Source organism: Lolium rigidum, chromosome 2 (genome assembly GCF_022539505.1).
Source record: "Lolium rigidum isolate FL_2022 chromosome 2, APGP_CSIRO_Lrig_0.1, whole genome shotgun sequence".
NCBI classification, from domain to species: Eukaryota; Viridiplantae; Streptophyta; class Magnoliopsida; order Poales; family Poaceae; genus Lolium; species Lolium rigidum.
In genome coordinates this window covers 39,675,379-39,699,041 of record NC_061509.1, presented here as the reverse complement: position 1 = coordinate 39,699,041, position 23,663 = coordinate 39,675,379, and the positions used below count along the sequence as shown (strand labels likewise).

The 23,663-nt window shown below is 47.2% G+C and overlaps 1 pseudogene; it reads left to right on the top strand.

Moving 5' to 3' along the window:
* The first annotated feature begins 345 nt into the window (after nt 1-345).
* On the top strand, nt 346-23,427 carry LOC124691614 (annotated as a pseudogene).
* The last annotated feature ends 236 nt before the right edge of the window (nt 23,428-23,663 follow it).

Genomic DNA, 23,663 nt, shown 5'->3' with positions numbered 1-23,663 from the left:
CAGCGGTGGTGCCCCGTTCTTCCTATTAACCGGTACAAACTTTTGATCCATAGGAGCTAGAGCGGGACACAACAACCATCCATCCTTGAAGGTAAGGTAATTTTGGATCACCCCTCTCTATCTAGCTGCCTTTGTTTGCATCTATCGATACAAGTAGCTTTTGCCTACTTTGTTTGTTTATCATGCTTATAAATTACAACTCTTGGTTCCTCATGGAATCGTCTTAGAAATTGCAGCAGTCCCCCTTTCTTCACCTTTTTTTGCTGGTAATAATTAGTTAGTACAACGAGTGTTGGGGATGATATGTGTTCTATCTTTGTTACAGGAAAAAAGAACGCTGCAAAAATGGCGATGGTCCTGGATGCTTTTGCATCCTACGTGCAAAACATGCTGATGGAGATGGCAAGGGAAGAGGTGCACTTGCTGCTTGGAGTCAGAGACGAGATCGACAAGATGGATCTCAAGCTTAGGGACCTCAAGAACTTCCTCGCTGATGCTGATAGAAGAAACATCACTGACAAGACCATGCAAGAGTGGGTGGCAGAGCTCAAGCGCACCATGTACGAAGTTGCTGACATCCTTGACCTATGCCAACTCAAGGCCATGGAGCAAGGTCAATCCACCGTAGATGTTGGGTGCTTCAACCCCTTGCTCTTTTGCATGCGGAATCCAGCCCATGCCCACAACATCGGCACCCGCATCAAGGAGCTCAATAAGAAGCTCGGCATCATCAAGGAGCGAGGCGATGCTTTCAACTTTATCAATCTTGGTTCCTATGAGGACCGTAACAGCAGGGTGCATGCCTCTCATTCTGGTATTCGCAGCCGTGAGACGTCAGGGGAATTTGATCGGTCAGGTGTAGTCGGCGAGAAGATCGAAGAAGACACACGAGCAATCGTTGATATCATGCTAACTGAAAAGGAGGGCAACGCCGACATCATGGTGGTAGCCATTGTTGGGGTCGGCGGAATTGGTAAGACCACTCTTGCCCAGATGGTATTCAAAGATGAAAGCATTAATGCAAAATTCGACAAGACAATATGGTTGAGCGTCAACCAGAACTTTGAAAAGGTTGAGCTGATCAAGACAATCATCACACTTGCTGGAGGAGAATATGGTGGTGGAATGGTGTTGGCTGTGCTTCAACCAATCCTTACTAGTACCGTGAAAGGGAAAAAGCTATTTATAGTGATGGATGATGTGTGAAGCCCCACAGCATGCGGCGACGTGCTTGGAAGTCACTTGGCTAATGTCGTTGCTCGAGGTAGCCGAATCCTCGTCACCACTAGAGATGAAAGAGTTGCACGAGGGGTGAAAGCTATGCTTCCCTATCACCGCGTCGACAAGTTAGTAGAGGATGATGGATGGTCATTGCTCAAGAATCAGGTACTTAACAAAACTCAAAACAACTTTCAAAACGGCTAGCTCTTAGCTTAATTTGGAGTAAAAAATATAGACTACTACACTGGTGGAAAAACAGGCTTCCGTCCAGCCCCATAAGTCGCGAAGCTGTAGGAACCGCGACTAATGGGACCTTTAGTCGCGGTTCGGCAGGAGAACCGCGACCAAAGGCCTGGGCCCAGGGCGCTCGGTGGCCAGCTGGTGCACGTGGGGGGCTTTAGCCGCGGTTGGCCAGGCCAACCGCGACTAAAGGTGCCCGAAGGCCTTTAGTCGCGGTTGTCCAGGCCAACCGCGACTAAATCCCCTCCCCTATATATACCCATCCAGCAGCCAACACTCAGCCATTTGGAGCCATTCTCTTCACAAACTTCACAAGTGGGTGTTAGGTTTGCTTTTGGTTCCTCTTATGCACATAAGGTGTTTGATGAAATGCCCCAAGAGAATGAAACAAACATGATATGAAGTGTTGGAGCCACACTTGAGCTTTCTCATTTATTTTTTCCTCCTCGATCGCGGTTAGCAACTTGAACCTTTGATGTGTCATTGATAAAATATGCATGTGTGTAGTTCATTGTTTAATTTATATTGTTTGTAGCTAGTTAGTTTAACAAATGCATGATGGTTAATTATATATTTTATATTATAATAATGCGAGATGAATCGGCAATGGATGTACGGTAACCGACTCTCCGGCGAGTTCACTACGGGTTTGAAAGATTTCCTCGTAGTGGCTAATGCGAACAAGCGGGGGTTTTGTTATCTGTCCATGTGTTAACCGTAAGAATCGGAAGGGTTACTCTTCCTCAAGAGATGTTCACATGCACCTGCTTCGGCACGGTTTCATGCCAAGCTATAATTGTTGGACCAAGCATGGAGAAAGAGGGGTTATAATGGAAGAAGATGAAGAAGGGGATGATTTCATCGATGAAAGCTATCTTGCTCATTTCGGTGATACTTTCATGGAGGATGCTGAAGGTGAAGGGGAAGGTGAAGAAGAGGCACGTGATGATCCCGTTGATGATCTTGGCCGGACCATTGCCGATGCACGGAGACAGCTGCGAAACTGAAAAGGAGAGGGAGAATTTGGATCGCATGTTAGAGGATCACGAGAAAGGCGCTGTACCCGGATGCGATGATGGTTTGAAAAAGCTGGGTTGCACACTGGATTTGCTGAAATGGAAGGCACGAGGCTGGTGTAGCTGACTCGGCATTTGAAAACTTGTCTGAAAATGTTGAAGAATATGTTTCCAAAGAATAACGAGTTGCCCGCCGGTACTTACGAAGCAAAGAAGGTTGTCTCGCCCTCTAGGTTTAGAGGTTCGAAGATACATGCATGCATCAACGATCGCATCCTCTACCGCGGTGAATACGAAAATTTGAATGAATGCCCGGTATGCACTCGCATTGCGTTATAAGATCGGAGGCGATGACCCCGGTGACGATGTTGAGGGCCGAAACCCGGGAAGAGGGTTCCCGCCAAGGTGATGTGGTATGCTCCTATAATACCACGGTTGAAACGTCTGTTCAGGAACAAAGAGCATGCCAAGATGTTGCGATGGCACAAAGAGGACCGTAAGTCGGACGGGGAGGTGAGACACCCCGCAGATGGAACGCAATGGAGAACGATCGACAGAGAGTTCAAAGATTTTGCAGCGACGCAAGGAACATAAGATTTGGTCTAAGTACGGATGGCATGAATCCTTTTGGCGAGCGAGCTCCAGCCATAGCACCTGGCCCGTGACTCTATGCATCTACAACCTTCCTCCTTGGTTGTGCATGAAGCGGAAGTTCATTATGATGCCATTGCTCATCCAAGGTCCGAAGCAACCCGGCAACGACATCGATGTGTACCTAAGGCCATTAGTTGATGAACTTTTACAGGCTGTGGGGCAGACACGGTGTCCGTGTGTGAGATGAGCACAAAGAAGAGGAATTTGACCTACGAGCGTTGCTTTTCGTAACCATCAACGATTGGCCTGCTCTTAGTAACCTTTCGGGACTGTCAAATAGGGGATACAATGCATGCACGCCTTGCTTACATGAGACTCGAAAGTGTACATTTGCCAAATTGTAAGAAGAACGTGTACCTTGGGCATCGTCGATTTCTTCCGAAAATTCATCCGAGTAAGAAAGAAAGGCAAGCATTACAACGGCAAGGCAGATCACCGGCCGAAGCTCGCGGAACGCACTCGGTGCTGAGGTATTTGATATGGTCAAGGATTTGAAAGTCATCTTTGGAAAGGGTCCTGGCGGACAATCAGTTCCGAAGCGAGCTGACGGGCACGCAGCCATGTGGAAGAAGAAATCTATATTCTGGGAGCTAGAATATTGGAAAGTCCTAGATGTCCGCTCTGCAATCGACGTGATGCACGTTACGAAGAATATTTGCGTGAACCTCCCGAGCTTCTTGGGCGTGTATGGGAAGACAAATGATACAAAGGAAGCACGGCGAGGACCGAGCAACGTTTGAAAGACCACGATGACCGGCATCCGGAATGGTTTCAAGGTCGTGCCGGCTACGCTCCGACCAAAGAAGAGAAGGTCATCTTTTTTGAATGCCTGAGCGGTATGAAGGTCCCGTCCGGATTCTCGTCCAATATAAAGGGAATAATAAACATGGCGGAGAAAAAGTTCCAAAACCTGAAGTCTCACGACCGCCACGTGATTATGACGCAATTGCTTCCGATTGCTTTGAGGGGCTCCTGCCGGAAAATGTTCGAGTAGCCATTGTGAAGTTATGTGCATTCCTCAATGCAATCTCTCAGAAGGTAATCAATCCGGAAGTTCTACCACGGTTACGGAACGATGTGGTCCAATGTCTTGTCGGTTTCGAGTTGGTGTTCCCGCCATCCTTCTTCAATATTATGACGCACCTCCTGGTTCACCTAGTCGAAGAGATTTCCATTCTCGGTCCTGTATTTCTACACAATATGTTCCCCTTCGAGAGGTTCATGGGAGTATTAAAGAAATATGTTCGTAACCGTGCTAGGCCGAGAAGGAAGCATCGCCAAGGGCTATGGAAATGAGGAGGTAATTGAGTTTTGTGTTGACTTTGTTCCTGACCTTAAGCCGATTGGTCTTCCTCGATCGCGGCACGAGGGGAGACTAAGTGGAAAAGGCACGATCGGAAGGAAATCAACGATATGTATGGACGGCCATTCTCCGATCGAAGCACACCACACAGTTCTGACCAATTCCAGCTTGGTGGCTCCGTACTTTGAGAAACACAAGAATATTTTACGCTCGGACAACCCGGGGAAGCCTGAATCCTGGATTAGGAAGGCCCACATGGAGGCTTTCGGCAGTTGGTTGAGAAAACATTTAATGAATGACAATGATGTTGGAGATCAGCTGTACATGTTGGCCAAGACACCATCTTCGACTATAACGACTTTCCAAGGGTACGAGATAAATGGGAATACATTTTACACGATCGCCCAAGATAAAAAGAGCACCAACCAAAACAGTGGTGTCCGCTTTGATGCGAGCAACCGAGAATGGGCAAAAGGTCACATATTATGGTTACATAGAGGAGATATGGGAACTTGACTATGGACCCTCCTTTAAGGTCCCTTTGTTCCGGTGCAAATGGTTCAAGCTAACAGGGGGTGGGGTAAAGGTGGACCAGCAATACGGAATGACAATGGTGGATTTCAACAATATTGGTTACCTTGACGAACCATTCGTCCTAGCGAAAGATGTCGCTCAGGTTTTCTATGTCAAGGACATGTGTAGCAAACCGAGGAAACGGAAAGATAAGAAAACGATCAGTACATCATGCGATGATCCAAAGCGCCACATTGTTCTTTCAGGGAAAAGAAACATCGTGGGAGTGGAGGACAAGACGGACATGTCGAGAAGATTATAATATGTTTGCTGAAATTCCGCCCTTCAAAGTGAACACCGACCCAAGCATTAAGTTAAATGATGAGGATGCTCCATGGATACGGCACAATCGTAAGCAAGCAGGGACACAAGGGAAGAAATGATGTGTAATAATTTTTGTACCAAACTTTATTGAATGGATCATGTGAATTATATTACCCGTGATGTGTTTGGTGTCCATTTTCGAATGATTGATTGATTCGAGCTGGTCATCTAACCTTTAGTCCCGGCTGGTGGGTGCAACCGGGACTAAAGGTGGTTTTGTATCATCTAACAAAAATGTCGGTGGGATAAGGACGTCTGGGTAAGCTTTAGTCGCGGCTGGTGGGTGCAACCGGGACTAAATGTGGTTTTTGTGTCATCTAAGAAAACTGTCGGTGGGATAAGGACGTTTGGGTAAGCTTTAGTCCCGGCTGGAGACTGCCACCGTGACTAAAGGCTGTCGGCGAGGATAAGGACGCGTGGGTGGACGCACCTGCTCGATGAGATAAAGCATGTAGCGCACGACACCCCGTCGGAGGAACAAGACAAAGCAGCGGCGGCGCCGTGCCTATAAAAGGAGCATCGATACGCCTTGGCAAGCAGACCAACAAGCCAACCTAGCAGGTAGGGAGAGTTTCATCCCCATGGATGGAGTAAAGGGTTGGAAAATCTCCCGTGGCGCAACTTCTCGAAGATGTCGTCGGTGCACACGCCCTACGACATCTTCGGAAGTTGCTCCTCGGGAAAATTTTCCTGCAAACCCGTGAAAGACTCCATCTTCTCTAACAGTGTTGGGTAAAGGGTTGGAAAATCTCCCGTGGCGCAGCTTCTCGAAGATGATACATGAAATTTGGAGTGATTTAGTCATACTCCTGCCTAGGCGTATAATATGCATACTCGTAGTCTTCATAGCCGCCGACGTTGTACTGGTAGTCGTCGCCTTCTAAGTTGCCGCCGTCGTCGTCGCTGCTATCGTCGCTGTCATCGGGCGGCGCTCGTGGCTCGAACTGAGGGTAGCGCATGCGGGGGATATCGCCGGCCGTGATGTAGTCCATGACGCTCTGCAGAGTCCGGCCGTACCACCATAGCCGACGGCCGGCCTCGTGGAAGTTCCCGGGGAGGCGGACCGTCCTCCTCATACCCGGCGAGCGCCCTCTCACGCCGATTGATGAAGAAGGCGTCCCAAGTATGCTGGTTATCGGGATGCCAGCGGGATTCATCCGCTGCTCCGGCGTGAGGTCGAGGTAGTAGTGGTTCGTGATGGCCGCCCGGCGCGCAGTACCCTGAGGGACGGGAGGGACCGGCACGCCGCCGGCGCTTAGGCTCCAGCCGGCGGGGACGCGGTAGTCCGGTGGGCAAGGGTAGTTCGAGGCGCAAAGCTCCTCCACCTGCTGGTAGGTTAGAGTGGGTGCGGTGGAAGCCATGAGAGAGTGATGAGAGATTGTAGAGATGTGATAATGCTGGCCAAGCCGGGCGACATATATGTAGTGACAAATGGCGGGAAAAATGGGAGCGGGAAGACAGGAGGCGGGAAGAAAGTGGCGGGAAGAAAGAGGCGGGAAGAGGCGGGAAGACAGGAGGCGGGAAGAAAGAGGCGGGAAGACAGGGAAGAAATGGCGGGAAGACGAGGCGGGAAGAGGGGGTCGGCGGAAAGACAAAGGCGGGAGGAGGGGGCCAACGAGAAGACAGAGGCGGCCGGGAAGAAATTTTGAATTGAATTAGTTTTATTTTTATGAATTTTTTGATAATTTGTATTTTTAAAATTTTGAATTGAATTAGTTTTATTTTTCCAATTTTTTTGATATATTATTTGTATTTTGAAGATTTTGAAATGAATTAGTTTTATTTTTATGAATTTTTTGATAAATTATTTGTATTTTGAAGATTTTGAAATGAATTAGTTTTATTTTTATGAATTTTTTGATATATTATTTGTATTTTTAAGATTTAGAAATGAATTAGTTTTATTTTTTCGAATTTTTTTATATACTATTTGTATTTTTAAGATTTTGAAATGAATTAGTTTTATTTTTCTGAATTTTTTGATATATCATTTGTATTTTTAAGATTTTGAAATGAATTATTTTTATTTTTCTAAATTTTTTGATATATTATTTGTATTTTTAAGATTTTAAACTGAATAAGTTTTATTTTTCTGAATTTTTTGATATATTATTTGTATTTTTAAGATTTAGAAATGAATTAGTTTTATTTTTCTGAATTTTTTGATATATTATTTGTATTTTTCAGATTTTGAAATGAATTAGTTTTATTTTTCTGAATTTTTTGATATATTATTTGTATTTTTAAGATTTTGAAATGAATTAGTTTTATTTTTCTGAATTTTTTGATATATTATTTGTATTTTTAAGATTTTGAAATGAATTAGTTTTATTTTTCCGAATTTTTTGATATATTATTTGTATTTTTAAGATTTTGAAATGAGTTAGTTTTATTTTTCTGAATTTTTTGATATATTATTTGTATTTTTAAGAATTTGAAATGTATTAGTTTTATTTTTCCGAATTTTTTGATATATTATTTGTATTTTTAAGATTTTGAAATGAAAAGAATTTTGAAAAAGGCCTTTAGTCGCGGTTGGGGTCACCAACCGCGACTAAAGGTCATTTTCCGCGGGAACCACAAAAGGGGCGAAAAAAGGCTTTAGTCGCGGTTGGGGTCACCAACCGCGACTAAAGGCCACCCTTTAGTCGCGGTTGGTGACCCCAACCGCGACTAAAGCCCTCTCGCTATAAATATCGCGCGGCCCGAACGGCCGCGCCAGTTCTTCTTCCTCCGCCAGTTCTGTGACGCTCTGCCGCGCCTCGACGGCCGCCGACGCCTCCTCGACGCCGACGCCCACGCACGCCGCCGCTCCCGCGAAGACCACGCCGCCCCGCCCCCGTATGTCGTCGACGTCTCTCCGCGCCGGCCGCGCGCGCGACCTCCGTCTCCCGCCGCCGCGGCTGCCTAGCTCACCTGCGCCGCCGCACACCAGACGCCGCCACACACCACACGCGCGCGCCACCGCACACCTCCGCCGCCGCGCGCCCACACCCTTCCGCCGGCGCCGCCCACGTACCCTAACCGCGCCGCCCACACCCGTACCGCGCGCGCGCCGCGGGAGCGAGAGAGAGCGGGCGCGCCACGGGCGCCCCCGCTCTCTTGTTTTTTTTTGTTTTTTTTGTTTTTGTTAATAAAAATTGTAAACTATAATTGACTTAAAAAGATTGTGTAAAAAAAATTAAAATGTGACTTAAAAAAGATTGTGTAAAAAAACTAAAATGTGACTTAAAAAAGATTGTGTTAAAAAAAAACTAAAATTTGACTTTAAAAAACTAAAATATGACTTAAAAATTATGTCTCAAAAAAAAGTAAAACTTGATGTGAGCTAACACCACCGCCACCGCCACCGCCCCCCTATCTTGACGGAATCGAAAAAAAAATCGGAAACCCCGGAAACGAATATGGAAACGAAAATTTTGACAACACCACCGCCACCGCCCCCCTTTCGCCACCGCCCTTTCGCCACCGACCCGCGTGTATACGGAGGGCGGCGAGGCCCTCGTCGCCCCCTCCGTATACGCGCGGGGTATTTTGTCACCGCCACCGCCCTTTCGCCACCGCCACCGCCACCGCTATATACGCGTCCCCCTCTCGCCTCCCTCGTCGCCCTCTCTCTTTATATGTAGAAGAGATGTGATAATGCTGGCATATACACAATTAATTTGTTTTTACTACATGTTTTCAGGACTGACATATGGCGGACGATAGAGCTGACCCGATTATGGACAACTATGATCGGGACGGTGAAGCCCATATGTTCGGCATCATAAACGGCGATATTCTATATGTGCCGACCGGACAAGAAGAAGATGATATCTCTTCTTATCTGAACCTTGACGGTGAAGATGAAGGGCGCCGTCAGCAAGATGATTTTGAACAAACGTCGATAAACGACGATCTTCAAATGGAAGTAGCAACCACCTCCGGCGCCGAGGTATATATATACATTGAGCCTCTGGTGATACAAACTACCTGATTTGAATAAATATGTGTGTACTAACGCGCGCGACTCTCTTTCTTATTTTAGCCCTCGGCCGGATCGTCGAAACAATCGAGTACGTCGTCAAAGCGTGGCGCAACCAAGACGATGAAACCAGGAGAAACATGCACCATCGAGGTTGTCGAGGAAGCAACCGACAGGCCGCTGGAGCCCCGCAAGAACGCCACCAAGTTTGTCAGCCAATGCGGAGCCGTTGTTAGAGAGAACGTCCCGATCACCGTCCAGGAGTGGAATCAGCCAAAGAAGGCACGTGTTGGTTTCACTTTTGTCGATAAGAGAACAAAAAAAGATTGCTTCAACAAGCTTATGGAACATTTCGTTCTACCTCCGGAATACAACAAATTCGATGAGGAGGGTAACAAGATTGAGGAAAACAAGGAGAGGAGGAGGCTAGTCAAACGGTTCACTCTTCATAAGATGGCCGACGCATTCCGGAAATTCAAGCAAAATCTAGCCCATGACTTTGTCAAGCAGAACAAGACTCCGGATTTCAAAGGACAATATGAGAAACTGAAACATGATTAGCCAGAATTTGTGAAGCAAAAGAAATCGGAGCAGTTCATTCAAATATCAGAAAAAAATAAGGAAAATGCGGCTAAGAAGGAGTACAATCATATTATGGGGCCAGGAGGGTATCGCCTTTGGGAGCCTAGGTGGGAGAAGATGGAGACCGAGCTGAGGGCGCGAGGAATCCGTCCAGGTACGGAGGGATGGGACCGAAGGGCCAAAAGCTGGTGGTACGGGCATGGGGGATCGCTGAACCCGGAGACAGGGGAGTGTGTTTATCAGGGCAAAATAATTAAACCCACCCAAAAGCTTATTGAGGCAATGAGGGATGCTCAAGAGGGGAGGATCAAGTTCAACAGAGAGAACGACGCCCTGACAAAAGCCCTCGGGAATCCTGAACACGGAGGACGTGTATGAGGCATGGGGCACGTTTCGCGGAAAATAGGGTTCCCCCAGAACGATGACCCGTACGGTTACAAAAGCCGTAAGAGAAAGATGGATCGGGACGCAGATGTTGTGGTGCGGTTGGTATCGGAAATGGATGTATTGAAGAAAACCGTGAATGTACTAGTATCCGAAAGAGATGCAGCTCGAGCGCAGCATGAAGATCATCCAGTGGATCTCGGAAGCCAGCAGCGGAGAAGCAGCGTGGCTTCCACGGAGGCCCCACCGGCTGGTGCAGATGCACCGACGATCGAAATTACTGCACCGGAGCCTCTGGCGCTCGAAATTACTGCACCGGAGCCTCCTCGCTACCCCGTGGACGATATAAAGGAGATGAAAGAATGTCATCCGTATTATCTGTCGGGAACATGTCCATGAAGGTAGCCATCGGCGAGTGCTTTACCATGTTTACTCGGAGCACTCCACCACAACAACCCCATTCAAGATGGCTATGCTCGTGTCATGGTGGAGGACATAGTCAAAGGGTTTGAGTACCTGGACATTGACATTGCTACACACGAAGGGGAGAAAAGACTTGGAGATGTCAAGCGCCAGTTCATTCTATGGCAAAAGAAGTTTATCAAGTTTCCAGGCGAGGCGCCAAGGACAACAAGTCCACCCCCCTACGGTGGTGGTGGTGGTGGTGGTGGTGGCCGTTCACCTACACCTCCGTCACGTCAGCCGACGCCGCCCCCCAGTCCACAACGTCCGGCGGGTGATCAGCCGCCGCCCCCCAGTCCTCGTCCGGCGGGTGATCAGACGCCGCCCCCCAATCCACCTCCGGCAAAGAAGCAGAAGCAGTCCTGGATTATTAACCCGGACCCTTATGTACCTAAGACCACAAAGGTACCGGAGCCATCACTGAAGCCTCTCCCCACAAGGCCTTGGGAACATAGTGCCGAGGAAACTGCCGCGGCCGCGGGCTGCTGATTATGAGAAATGGAAGGCGGACTGCAAGAAGAAAAGAGAGCCCGAGCCCAAGCCAGTATATTCTGATGATCAAAAGAAGTGGGCTAAGTCATTTTTGAGCACACCGTCCCAAGCCGCGAAGAATCTGCCTGACGACTATGCACGTGAACTTCGCAGGCAGGCACTCATGTTCAAGGAGAAGAAAGAGCGGGAGAAGGCCGAGAAAACGGAATTAGAAAGTAAAAAAAGCGGGAAACGAGTTGCCCATCTCGGGGAACAAAGTAAACAATCGATTGCCCCGCTTATAGTCAAAGCCGCCGGTCCGGATGCCCCCGAGATCATAGAAGCTGCGACGGCACAGGGATTGACTGTAACGAGTGCCAGAGAACAAGCGGCCAACTTAGGTATTACTCTTCGTGAACTGTTAGGCCTTGATGAGGCGCCAGTGAAGGAGGTAGTAATTACATATGTGAAGAATGGGCCTCTCGTCGAGCCTGCGCAGGAAGAGGATCTACCTACACAAATGAAAGGTCTGCTGAAATGGTACAAGGGTTACATACAAAATAAAAACGCCAAAGATTATATTTATGCGGAAGTTAGACATGAGCATCACTTCAAACATTACTATGTAACAATTCATCTGAGTGAATTGTTCCAGCTTTTCAATCTGCGCGAGCTCGATAAATCTATCATCAGTTGCTACGTTCTGTAAGTGATTTATTTCTACCCCAACTCATTCATATTGCCTGCACTATATATATGTCCTAACTATATTGTTGACTCCGCTATTATACATGCAGAATGAAGATTAAGGAATGCAGAGTAAGGAACATTTGTGATGTTGGGTTCATTGACCCACACATCGTCAATGGATATGTGTTAGACCATCACCCCGACGACGTGGAGGCAGACCTGTGGCAGTTTCTTACAAAGCAGGAACTCAAAAGTGATATTCTATTTCCTTACCATTTTGGGTGAGTGTTTCTGTCTTGAGCACATTCTCTTTTGTTTACTCCATGCATGGTATGTGGCCGGCTAATCGATGAGTTATGCATGACGTACTGTGCATGTATCATGTCCGCAGGTTCCACTGGATTCTGCTAGTAATTAAAATTGACACCTCAGAATGTCTCGTCCACGACTCTCTGAATATGGATCCAAAGCTTTGGGCCGGCATGAGAAAAACCCTGAAGAAGTAATTATTTTCATTCATTTGCGCTCTATATCGATCGGCCTATTTCGTTCATTTCCTAATATCAAGTAACTCTCTTGTTCATTTAATTTTCTTTGCCTCGTAGGGTTTGGAGACGGTTCGTAGATACAAAGGTCGGTGAATTCAAAAAAGAGCTAGAATTCAAAAGGTCAATCGCTAAGAATGGTGGGGATATTCAGCCAGCGGGGACCAATCTATGTGGATACTATGTCTGTAAGATGATCCGGAGATACACCTCTGAGCGGGTTCCGAGTGATACCAATGCTCAGAGGAATAGCCTCCGGATGATGCTTAGTCCAGAAGCTCGCTTCCTACCAATTCAAGACGAACTAGCTGGATGGTTCAGGAGGGAAGTCCTCCATCCTAAAGGAGAACACCATTACGAGGACTTAGAACTTTATATGCGTTAAATTATGTATGGAAACTTGGTCAAAATTGTATATGGTCATCCGATGATATTGAATATATATTCCTCTTGAATTCTTTTTGGTTCTAATTTCAAATTTGTTTGAAATTGTACATTCATATGCATGTATGTAGTACCGTAGAATATGTGAAACTCCTTCAAAATTAAAATAAAGCACAAAAGAAATAAAACAATACAAATTACACAGAAAACAGGTTTAGGGGGGGCAGGTTTAGGGGGTTTAGGGAGGGGCAGGTTTAGGGGGGGTAAAACCCTAAACCTGCGGGCGGCCTTTAGTCGCGGTTGGCCAGAAGAACCGCGACTAAAGGTCCTCCGCCCCGACGGCCGCCTGGCGCCCACGTGGACGGGCCTTTAGTCGCGGTTCTTAAGCAACCGCGACTAAAGGGGGGGGGCCTTTAGTCGCGCCTATTTGGTCGCGGTTGCGCAACCGCGACTAATGGCAGTTGCGAACCGCGACCAAAGGCCATTTTTCCACCAGTGCTAGCACACGTTTTTTACTCCGTCCATCCCTAAAAAGCTGTCAAACTGTACATAAATACGAAAATATATAGATATATTTTAGTTATACCATATGTAAAAGAAGTTGAGCAGCTTTTAAAACAAATGGAATTAGTATTCTCTTTGCGAATATAAGACGGATCCATACCACGCATGGACCCGGTACTTATATGACACAACTCGTGCTCAAAACCTCCATACACAGTACGCAAATAAGGCATTATATTATGAACTTAGATCAAGTGGAAAACTTGGCTCCTAGGCAACTAAATTGTATCGCTTTACGGGCTAGATTGAATATAGTTGTATGTTGGTAGCAAACTAATTCATAAATTTGGATTGTACTTTCCAAACATTGTTTTCTTTCTTTTAGTTTTTTTAGTATATATAATCATAATTTAAAATTGAAATCTAGATTCTTTTTGATAAAGGGAATATATTAAATTAAATATTGCCAAGATAACAATTACGTGCAACTTCTATTTCAACTCTATTTCAACACAGTTTCCTAATGACAGTACGATGCACACAACTAAAAAAGAAAGAAGCTAAAAATAAATTCCCGCTACAGCCATCTAATCTTTGTAGCAGTAGTATAAACACCACCAAGACAACACTTGAAGTGTAAATTGTCTAAAAACGATGTCTACATGAAGGAAACGGTATACAAACACCGCCGTTGTCCGATCATAGATCATGGGTTTTCGTCCTGGAGAAAGTCCATGCTTCTAACAATGCCTTCAATAAGGTTATTAGTGTTCTAGCTAGAAGTTATATTTTTTACTTGTTCCAGCCGTACGTTAAACCACCAGAACTTCATAATAATAGTCAAAATAACCGCCTAACTAATCTTTGATGAGCAAAACTTGGAGTTAATAGCACAAAACCACCGCATTTCAACTCAAATGTATCAAATGGTGACATTTTTGTTTTTTTAGAGAGAAAACACCACGTTTTATTTATTATTTTTTGCAAAAAAAGAACTTGACACTCGCTAAACATGAGTTGGTACTCAGCTAGTTAATTTTCAGTCAGGTGATATCACCACATTTTTCTACTGCATGTTACTACTTTTTGTATCTGGTCGTTTGTGTCCTTCAAACTCTCTGTCCGCGATGCCAGGCAGCGATGCACATAGGGTTGTTGTTGTGTTTGCTCGCTCGCTGCTAAGCGCTAATCTGATTAATTTCTTCAGGACAAGCGACTCCCCATTTAGGCACTCTCTTCACAACCATTCACCAGTAATATAGACCTTGTTATGCAAAGCTAGTGAGCATTAAAATACGATGCACACAAAATATATCAAAACTATTTGGATACATAACAGTTGAACTATTCTCCGCTCACATGCGGCTCGCGAGGACCTCTCCTCTCCACCGCCGGAGGAAGCTGCCGGGCAAAGCCCGTGCAACGGACGACGGCGGTGGGCTCGTCTTCTCCCACGGTGGCACAGGTTGGATCTGGATCTAGGGTGGCGGCCCTGTTTCATGGTGGTGTCGGCTGCTTCGGCTGCTTCGGCTGCTTCGCCGGCGCGGCGGTTGGACCTAACGGTGACCTGGCTTCCCCTCAGCGCCCCTCAGCGGAACTCGGCCTTGCCACCTCGAAGTGGTGCATGGTGGGTGCTGGACTTGGCAGAAACCCTAGACCCCGACAGATCTTGCCGGTGACTATCGGGGTGGGAGGGCGGTAGGGTGTTGGGCACGGCCGGTTCTGGCTGCCACCTTCGCGTGGTCTGGCTGGTGTCATCCCGTTGGCCGGCATGTGTGGGGCCATGCGGCGGCAGATGGAGGCCTCCTACCATGATCCGGGCGGCGGTGGTCGTGGAGTCCCTTCCCCTTCCGCGCATGACCGCAACAATGTATTCGCGGCGCAAATTTGGACCGCGTTTGTGTCTTCGCAGATAGGCACGCTGCTCATCCATCACACTGATGGCCTCGTCGTAGCCTAAGTCGGCGAGGTCGTCACCGCCGTTGAGGTAGACAATGTCCGGGGGCTGTGGCCCCAGGGCATCCCGCGACTCTGGCCCGGAACAGCTCCCTCGCCTTGGCGAACCTTGCATTGGCCGCATGTATGCCGACTTGGGTTGCCGACCGGTGGCTGGCGATGGAGGGACTCCAGGAATGCGCGTTCCTCCTCAATGACGACCACGCGCGGTGTTGCTTCCCCCTCCCCCATGCCCTCTTGGTAGGGCCCGTAGAGCTCGTCTTCGTGGGCCTACGCGGCAGACCTCGTACGCAGCCATCGCCTCGAGTTGATGTCTCTGCAGATCTTCCGGATAGCGGGCGCGAGGCATGGCGGTAACGTGGATCTAGGTGCTTTCGTTGTGTGCCATGGATCCTAGATAGGGTTTGTCGTTATCCGGCAACGCCGTACATTATATAGGCACGATAGGGCGGTAACCAATGCTCGGTTTCCCGCGGGCGCGAAACGGTGAGCGAGCGTGCCAAACGCTTGGCCCGCGGGTGCGAATCAACCGCCCTTGCACGGAAACCGGTAATCGCCGGCGGCGGGACTCGACGGGACGCTGATCACCATTAAATGAGTTTGACGGTAAAAATGCATCGCGTCACTGGGGACAGCACATACACAAACGGTCACTCTGGCTGTTTTAGCCGATTTTCGTGTCCGCTGCCCGACCCCAAATGGACGCAAGCGGTCTTTTTGGGTGATCAAAATGCGTCGAGCAGCTAAAGATGCTTTTAGGACTTCGCCACCGTTTATCCCCAAATAGTTGTCGGCATCACACATGCCGGCTATGTATGCGGTCATCGGCAGCAGGTGCTGGCGAAATTTTTTCAAGTCCCCACGCCGATTCTTCTCCAAATCAACTTCCAATAGGAAAAAAATGGTGGAGGTGCAGCGCCCACCGATAGTCGAGCAGAAGGGCGACGGCGGCACCCACACTGCAAGGCCGCCTCGCCCAAGCGGGATTTTTTTTTTGGTTTGAACCCCAATGAACAGATGAAGAGCCTATGAAAGTCATCGGTGAAGATGCTCTACGCCAGAGACAAATCGTTAGACCCCGAGCAAACCAGTGTTCAGAGCCAGCAGCAAAGCACGCTCGAATTTCTTGCCTTGCTTTTCAAAAACAAATCTTGCTCCGAGGAAGACCAGTACTAGTGCTTTGGCCCCGCATATTAGTACTTGTCCATCAAACATGCTTTTGGTGTTTACTCCGTAATTGTTCATAGGGCGGTTCAAAGCTTCAAAATGAGTGTCAACGGGTCTAAATGACCAATTCGCGCGGCAACGAATGGCATGGTATAGCCTGCCGGTCATGGCAGAGTACTGTAATGGAAATTATCATGTATGTCGTGCTGAATTGCAAATGCAACTTCCAAAAAAATGCATTGAATTTTTTCCGTATACAAATTTGAAAAATATATCCCACCATGTGTTAATTATGTCCATGTATTTCAATAAGAATACCCTTTTAACTTGTTTAACTTTTACATTTTTCCAAAAAAAATGATAAACATATTATTATTGAACATTTTAAAAATATTCGAAAAACTATTTCTATTTCAAAAATTGTGAATATGTAACTAATATGTAATTTATTTTGATGTAGAGTGATAAATTAGTATGAATGACAACATGCCGAACTAATTCGCTGTTTCAACGAGCTCGAACAAGTCGAGCCGGATCAGCTCGAATTCCAGCCCCAAATGACAAATAAGTTTATGTAGTGCAATATTGACTAGTCCATCTTTAGTTTTTTATGTAGGAGCTTATGGTAGCTAAAATTGAATTAACACCATGCTAACATACCACTATTTTTTTTCTCTTAAGGCAAACGACTCCTTATTGATTTTAGTTTGGTTTAATCTTCCGCAGATAGTCTCTTGTGAAACAGATGGACATGAAATTGATACACTCAAGGATACTGGGTTGCGAATTGTAGCAAAATGTGATGGTTTGCCTCTTGCTATCAAAGTATTGGGAGGACTCTTGTGTCAGAAAGAAAAAACACACCATGAGTGGAAGATGGTTCTGGATGACTCTATATGGTCAATCAATGAAATGCCTAAAGAGCTAAACCATGCAGTATATTTAAGCTATGAAGATTTGCCTTCTTGCATCAAACAATGCCTTCTATACTACTCCCTTCTCCCTAAAACTTCATTGTTTTATAAGGAAGACATTGTCGGCATGTGGATTGCCGAAGGATTTCTTCATGGAACCTCAGACAGCTTGGAAGAATTAGGAACCAGGTACTATAAGGAGCTGATAGTGAGGAACCTTATAGAGCCAAATGCAGAGTACTTTGATCAATCTGTTTGCAGCATGCATGATGTTGTTCGCTCATTTGCTCAATTTGTGTCTAGAAATGAGGCACTGGCAGCTCATAGTGGAGAAACTAATATTGGAAGTAAACTCAGTGCACACAAGTTTCTCCGATTATCCCTAGAGAGCAACTCATCAGAGTCAGAGTCAGATGGATTAGACTGGAGTTCTTTACAAACACAAACGATATTGAGAACACTAAATTTAGTTGGCCATATAAATATTAAGTCTGGAGATTTGTTGGCCCATTTTTCAAGTTTAAGAACTCTATTTGCATGTTCAACTGGGGTTGGTATATTGGCTGAATCTTTGCATGAGTTCAAGCACTTGAGGTACTTGTTTCTGAAGCACTCTGATATATCTTCTCTAACGGATAAACTTGGAAAATTGAAATTCTTGCAGTACATTAACCTTTGGGGAAGCAAACAATTGGTGAAACTTCCTCATAGCATTGTAGAGTTAATTCAGCTAAGGTATCTTCACATCGGTAATACGAGTATATGTGGCATACCTAGGGGGTTTTGTCGTCTAACAAATTTGAGGACAGTTTATGGATTTCCAGCCCTAGAGGATGGTGATTGGTGCAGTTTGGAAGAGTTGGGCCCTCTTTATCAGCTCACTCACATAGGACTAACAGGATTAGAGAATGTAACTGCGCCATCATCTGTAGCAAAGGCAAAGCTCGGTGAAAAGGTGCATCTGACCTTCCTAGACTTAAGGTGGAATAGTAGACTGGGAGATAATAGGAAGATTAAAGAGGAAGATAGTGTCTCTGAGGAAGAGCAACAAAAAACTGAGAAGGTGGTTGATGAGCTGTGTCCTCCACCGAGCTTAGATTGTCTTAACATCACGGGGTATTTTGGCCGACGGCTCCCAACATGGATGATGTCATCATCAGCTGTGCCGCTCAAGCTCTTGAGGTCTCTAATGATTATTGACTTGGCTTGCTGCACACTACTTCCCAGTGGCCTGTGTCAGCTCCCGTATTTGGAGCTCATTCAGATCGACCGCGCTCCAGCCATTAAGCGTGTTGGACCTGAATTCATGCAGTCGAACTATCACCAAAGTCAGGGTCCTTCCAATGTGGTAGTTGCGTTCCCTAAAGTGCGTCGGATGAATTTAGTGGGGATGGTGGAATGGGATGAGTGGGAGTGGGTGGAGGAAGTGCAAGCTTTTCCGGTATTGCGGAACCTTGCGCTACATGACTGCAATCTGACGAGTCTTCCTCCTGGCCTATCCTCCCAAGCAAGGGCTTTAAATAAATTAGTGATACAGTATGTACGGGGTCTCACATATGTAGAGAACTTTGCATCCCTGATCAGGCTGGAAGTAACTGCACTTCCTTACCTGGAGAGGATCACTAATCTTCCCATATTGCAAATGCTATGCATTAAAAACTGCCCAAAGCTGAAGATGCTAGAGGGTGTTCCTGCACTCCAGACGATCTCGCTCCAGGATGAAGACATGGAGACACTCCCGGAATATATGGGAGGTATAAGTGCAAGTTATTTGGAGCTTTACTGCAGCCTAGCGTTGCTCTATTCCATAGGCACGGGACCATCTGGCCCTGAATGGGACAAGTTCAGCCACATTGAGCGTGTGAAGGCATATGTACGTGAAGGAGATATGGTAAAGAAATGGTATGGCTTGTACACAGCAAATTCCAACAACTTCCAGACAAATGTCAACCGCTCTTTCATGTCTGCAGGTAAATTTGCACCGCTTGCTCATCTTAGTTTATCCATTAGCTCTGTTTGTTTCATTTATTCTATTTGTGTTCCACGTTTTATTTGATTTTGCATATACTCCCTACTTTCCTAGATTCTCATTCGGCTATTCCCCTTGAATGACCTGTAAGTCCTATCCAACTGTTGACTATTTTACATCGAGTCAGTTTGTCCTGTAAGGGTCTCTTCGGTTGTGGAATTAGATGGAATAGAATGGAACGGTTCCATTCCTGGGAGCCGTTCTCGCGTTCGGTTGGTAGATAGGATGGAACGAGCTCGTTCCCCAAATGGGAATATTCGGCACAGATGCGGAACGCACCCGTCCGGGCAAATCGGCCGGACAAGGTGGAACGGCTCGCTAATCGCCAGGCCACCTCCATCCCTCTCCCGCGCCCCTCGCTAATCGCCAGGCCACCTCCATCCTCCTCCACGCCGGCAAACCGCCCCCTCCCTCGAGCTCCTGCGCGCCGGCGGGCCACCCCTCCCTCAGCCCCCTTGAGGTCGCCCCGCCGCCCTCCTCCGAAGTCGCCACGCGGAGGTCGCCCCGCCGCCCTCCTCCGAAGTCGCCGCGCGGAGGTCGCTGACGCGGCCGAGGGCGCGGAGGTCGCCGGGCACGGGCGCGGGCGCGGAGGTCGCCTGGCGCGGGCGGGCTCCTCTCCCGTGGTTTGGGGAATAATTATGTTAATTAAGAGTTTAAATTAAATTAGGGTCTAATTAATTGGGTGTTTAGACTAATTAGATTCCGTTCCATTCCACAGCTCCTGAAATCAACCGAACACCCACATGAAATGGAATGGGATGAGATGGAATGGAATGGAACGGAACCATTCCACTCCATCCAAAAAACGAACACACCCTAATGCCCTGTTTGGTTGCACAGAATTTGCCTCCGAATTGAATTGGCGATGGAATACCAAATCAACGATTTCAATGGAATACCGTAATTGTTGTTTGGATGTGCACGGTGTTCATGTGTAGAATCAACGCTGCGAATGGAATTCTAAATCATGTTTGGATGCATATTATGTGGAATTGAATGTAAAAATAAATCAAACATTCCTGTCCTTGATAAAGTGGGGACGGCGACCGCTGGTGCCGCCGGGGCGGCGGCCGGAATCTACAACGCCAGAGGATGCTGCGGCCCGTCCAGACGAGGACGCACATGTTGAAGCACACCAACGCGAGCACCATCCCGACGCAGACGGGATTGACCGCGTCCGCTGCGGGGTCGCCGACCTGCGCCTCAGATGGCGACGAGCATGCCGTGCGGAACCGCACGCAAGACCGCCCCGCCGCCGAGAAGCCGCGCCTCCAGCTCCCCTCACGGTGTCGTCTTCCCCGAGGCTCCCAGCGACCTCAAGCCGCCCTGGGGACGGTCGCGGGGAAAGAGGAGGCGACGGGGAGAGGCGCCGCCCTGGGGACGGTCGCGGGGAAGAGATGAGGCGGCGTGGAGAGGCGAGGCTCGGGCTGAGGCGGCGGGGAGAGGCGAGGCTGCGGGGAAGAGGCGAGGCGGCGGGGAGAGGCGGGGCTCGCCGCCCTCGGTCGCGGGGAAGAGACGAGGCGGCGGCGGAGACGAGGCGGCGTGGAAGAGACGAGGGCCGGGACTCGGGGGTTGAGTGATGAAGCGGTACGCGAGCAATTCCACGCGTTTCCGAGCTCCAGAGCTCTGAATCGGGAGACACGAAAAATGTACTTCGCGGGGCGGCTCGGAATTGGATCCCGAATTCCAGAACTCAATTCTGTGCACATCCAAACGGTAGAATCAGGACCCGAATTCTAGATTCTCTAATTCCAAGCTCAATTCTATGCAACCAAACAGGGCATAAAGGAATTACCAGTCCAACACCATGCCAGGACCGCAAGCTCTAATTGAAGCTTTGCTCACGCATACACGGTAGTTGACCACCACACGTGACAAAGACAAGAGCGACCCCCTCAGCTCCCTCGCGGGAATGACAAGCTTCACCGCTGCTGATCGTTGAGCGGACACCGTGTGGAGATGCAGCATGTGTACAGGCAACCAACAAGATAAGAACGGGGGAATTAGTTTTTTTTTCTATATGAGCTTACTTTTTTCATGGCTGTATGTTGACTAATGTTACATTACTCTCTTATTTCACTTCACTTCCTCTTGTTGCTAATTATTTGTTGTTCTCACTGGTTAGCTAAGTTACATGGAGACTAAAAATGAAGAGTGATATTGTGATAATTAAAGCTTAGATGTGATTTTTGGATGTCACTATTTGAACCCTGTCAGAGTAGAGCTCTTGCCTTGCTAGTTATGGATTGTGTAACCACATTTACGTGTTCTACTCATACAGGAACCTTGTCTTGTTTTGAGGACGCGCAAAGATTTGAGTCTGTCTTCAAAATGACAAGAAAAACATTTAACTACATCTGCAGCTTGGTGAAGGTGCCGTCAATGGACGATATGAACAGCCACACATTTATTGATGGGAGGGTACTATGTTTACAAGATCGAGTTGCAGTTGCCCTGATAAGGCTGTACTGTGGTGAGCCATCAGAGACCTTAGGATCCTCTGTTGGTGTGAACGAGTCAACCATGAAGTTGGTAACTGATAGGTTCATTGCTGCTATATGCAAGGGAGCGATGCACCACATGTACTGGCCACACTCCAGTAAAATGGATAAGATCAAATCCAGGTTTGGCAAGATCCACAACATGCATAATTGCTGCGGTGTCATATGTACAACTCATGTCCCATTTGGGCCAACCTACGACCATGAGAAGAATGTCAGCATTCTAATGCGAGCCATCGTTGATCCAGAGATGAGGTTCATGGAGATTTGGTTGGAATGGGAAGGTAGCATGAACTGGTCTAGCGACCTGCAGGGCTGGGATCTCTTCAAGGAGTGTGAGGAGGGTGTTCGTCTGAATGGCAGTAAGCTGAAGGTAGCATTAGATGGATCGGAAGTCGGGGAATACCTAATTGGTGATGCAGGTTACCCCCTTCTCCCATGGCTACTCACATCTTACCCGGAAGAAGACCTCTCTGACTCAAGGGCGGAGTTCAATAGGAGACACTCCGCAGCCACAACCTGCCTGACCAAGGTGCTGGCGAGGTTCCAAGACACGTGGAAATTCCTGCAGAGGCAGACTTCGTGTCCAGTCAATCCGGAGATTCTAGCTGAGGCAATCTATGCCTGCGGCATGTTGCATAACATAGTCATAGATATGGAGAATGATGAAGCTTTGCGAGGCATTGAGGAGCCAGATTACTGTGAAGAAGTGCGCCAGTTAGCAGATGAGGATGCTGCCAAGGCGAGGGATATGCTGTCGCAATACTTCTTGGACAGCATGACGTCCGCATCGGGAGGTGAGTTAACACAACTGATCCTACATCCTAGTTTGTTTGTTTGTTTGTTTGTTTCTCTGTCCACCAGTTGCTCATAGTTACCATTCGACATCTGCTTAGTCGGCCCAGTGGATACAGAGGACCCACAAGTAGTTTTATCAGGCTCAGGGGAAAAAGGCGGCGAACAAGAAATGCAGACAAGAACAGCAGAGGAAGAGAGACAATGCTAGGTACATCTTGCAGCTTCATCGTAGGTACTACTGCTATAAATTGTGCTTCAAGTCTTAGCTGTCCCTCCATTTCAACAATATCACAGTCGTTCTCTTCTTTGTCCATCTTTTTGATAGATGGTTCATTTAATAGCAGGCATGATTTGGCCAGTTAAGTTAACAGCTATACTGCGCATGTAGATGAAAGTTCTTGATATGTTAAACCCAGGTGCATACATGTCGTGACATAATTTAAACCTTGGTTTGATCAGGTGAAAGGGAGGCCTTCATCCTGCTGGTTGGAGCTTTTGAATGCATGAATCCAGAGCAGCCCACGCAATGGAGCCAGGGACTAATATGATGCTGCAACATAAGTTCAAATTCTGTTTTTTTTTTAATTTATTTAAATGGATGTTCATCTATTTGGCAAAGACAAGTGTTGTGTACTCAGTATTACGTGTTGAAAAACGACTGTGTCAACTGTAACTGATTTTCATCCATCAGTCGATGTAGACTGAAGAATTTGCTAGTGCTACGTCGGTAGGGAGTCCTGTATGTTTTGTTAGATGTATATATCTGTATATTGTAGTTTCCCCATATGTTAGGGGGCTTTCTGCACATATGCACCTATACATGTACTATATATTGTGGCCTTTGGCCCCCTGATAATACAACATGCATATTCCCTATCATGGTATTAGAGCCAAAAATTGATTCTCTAATCTAGTACGTGTTCGCCGGAATCCGCCCCGGCTTCTCCGTTCTCGGCCGCTTCTCCGTCCCCGGCCCGC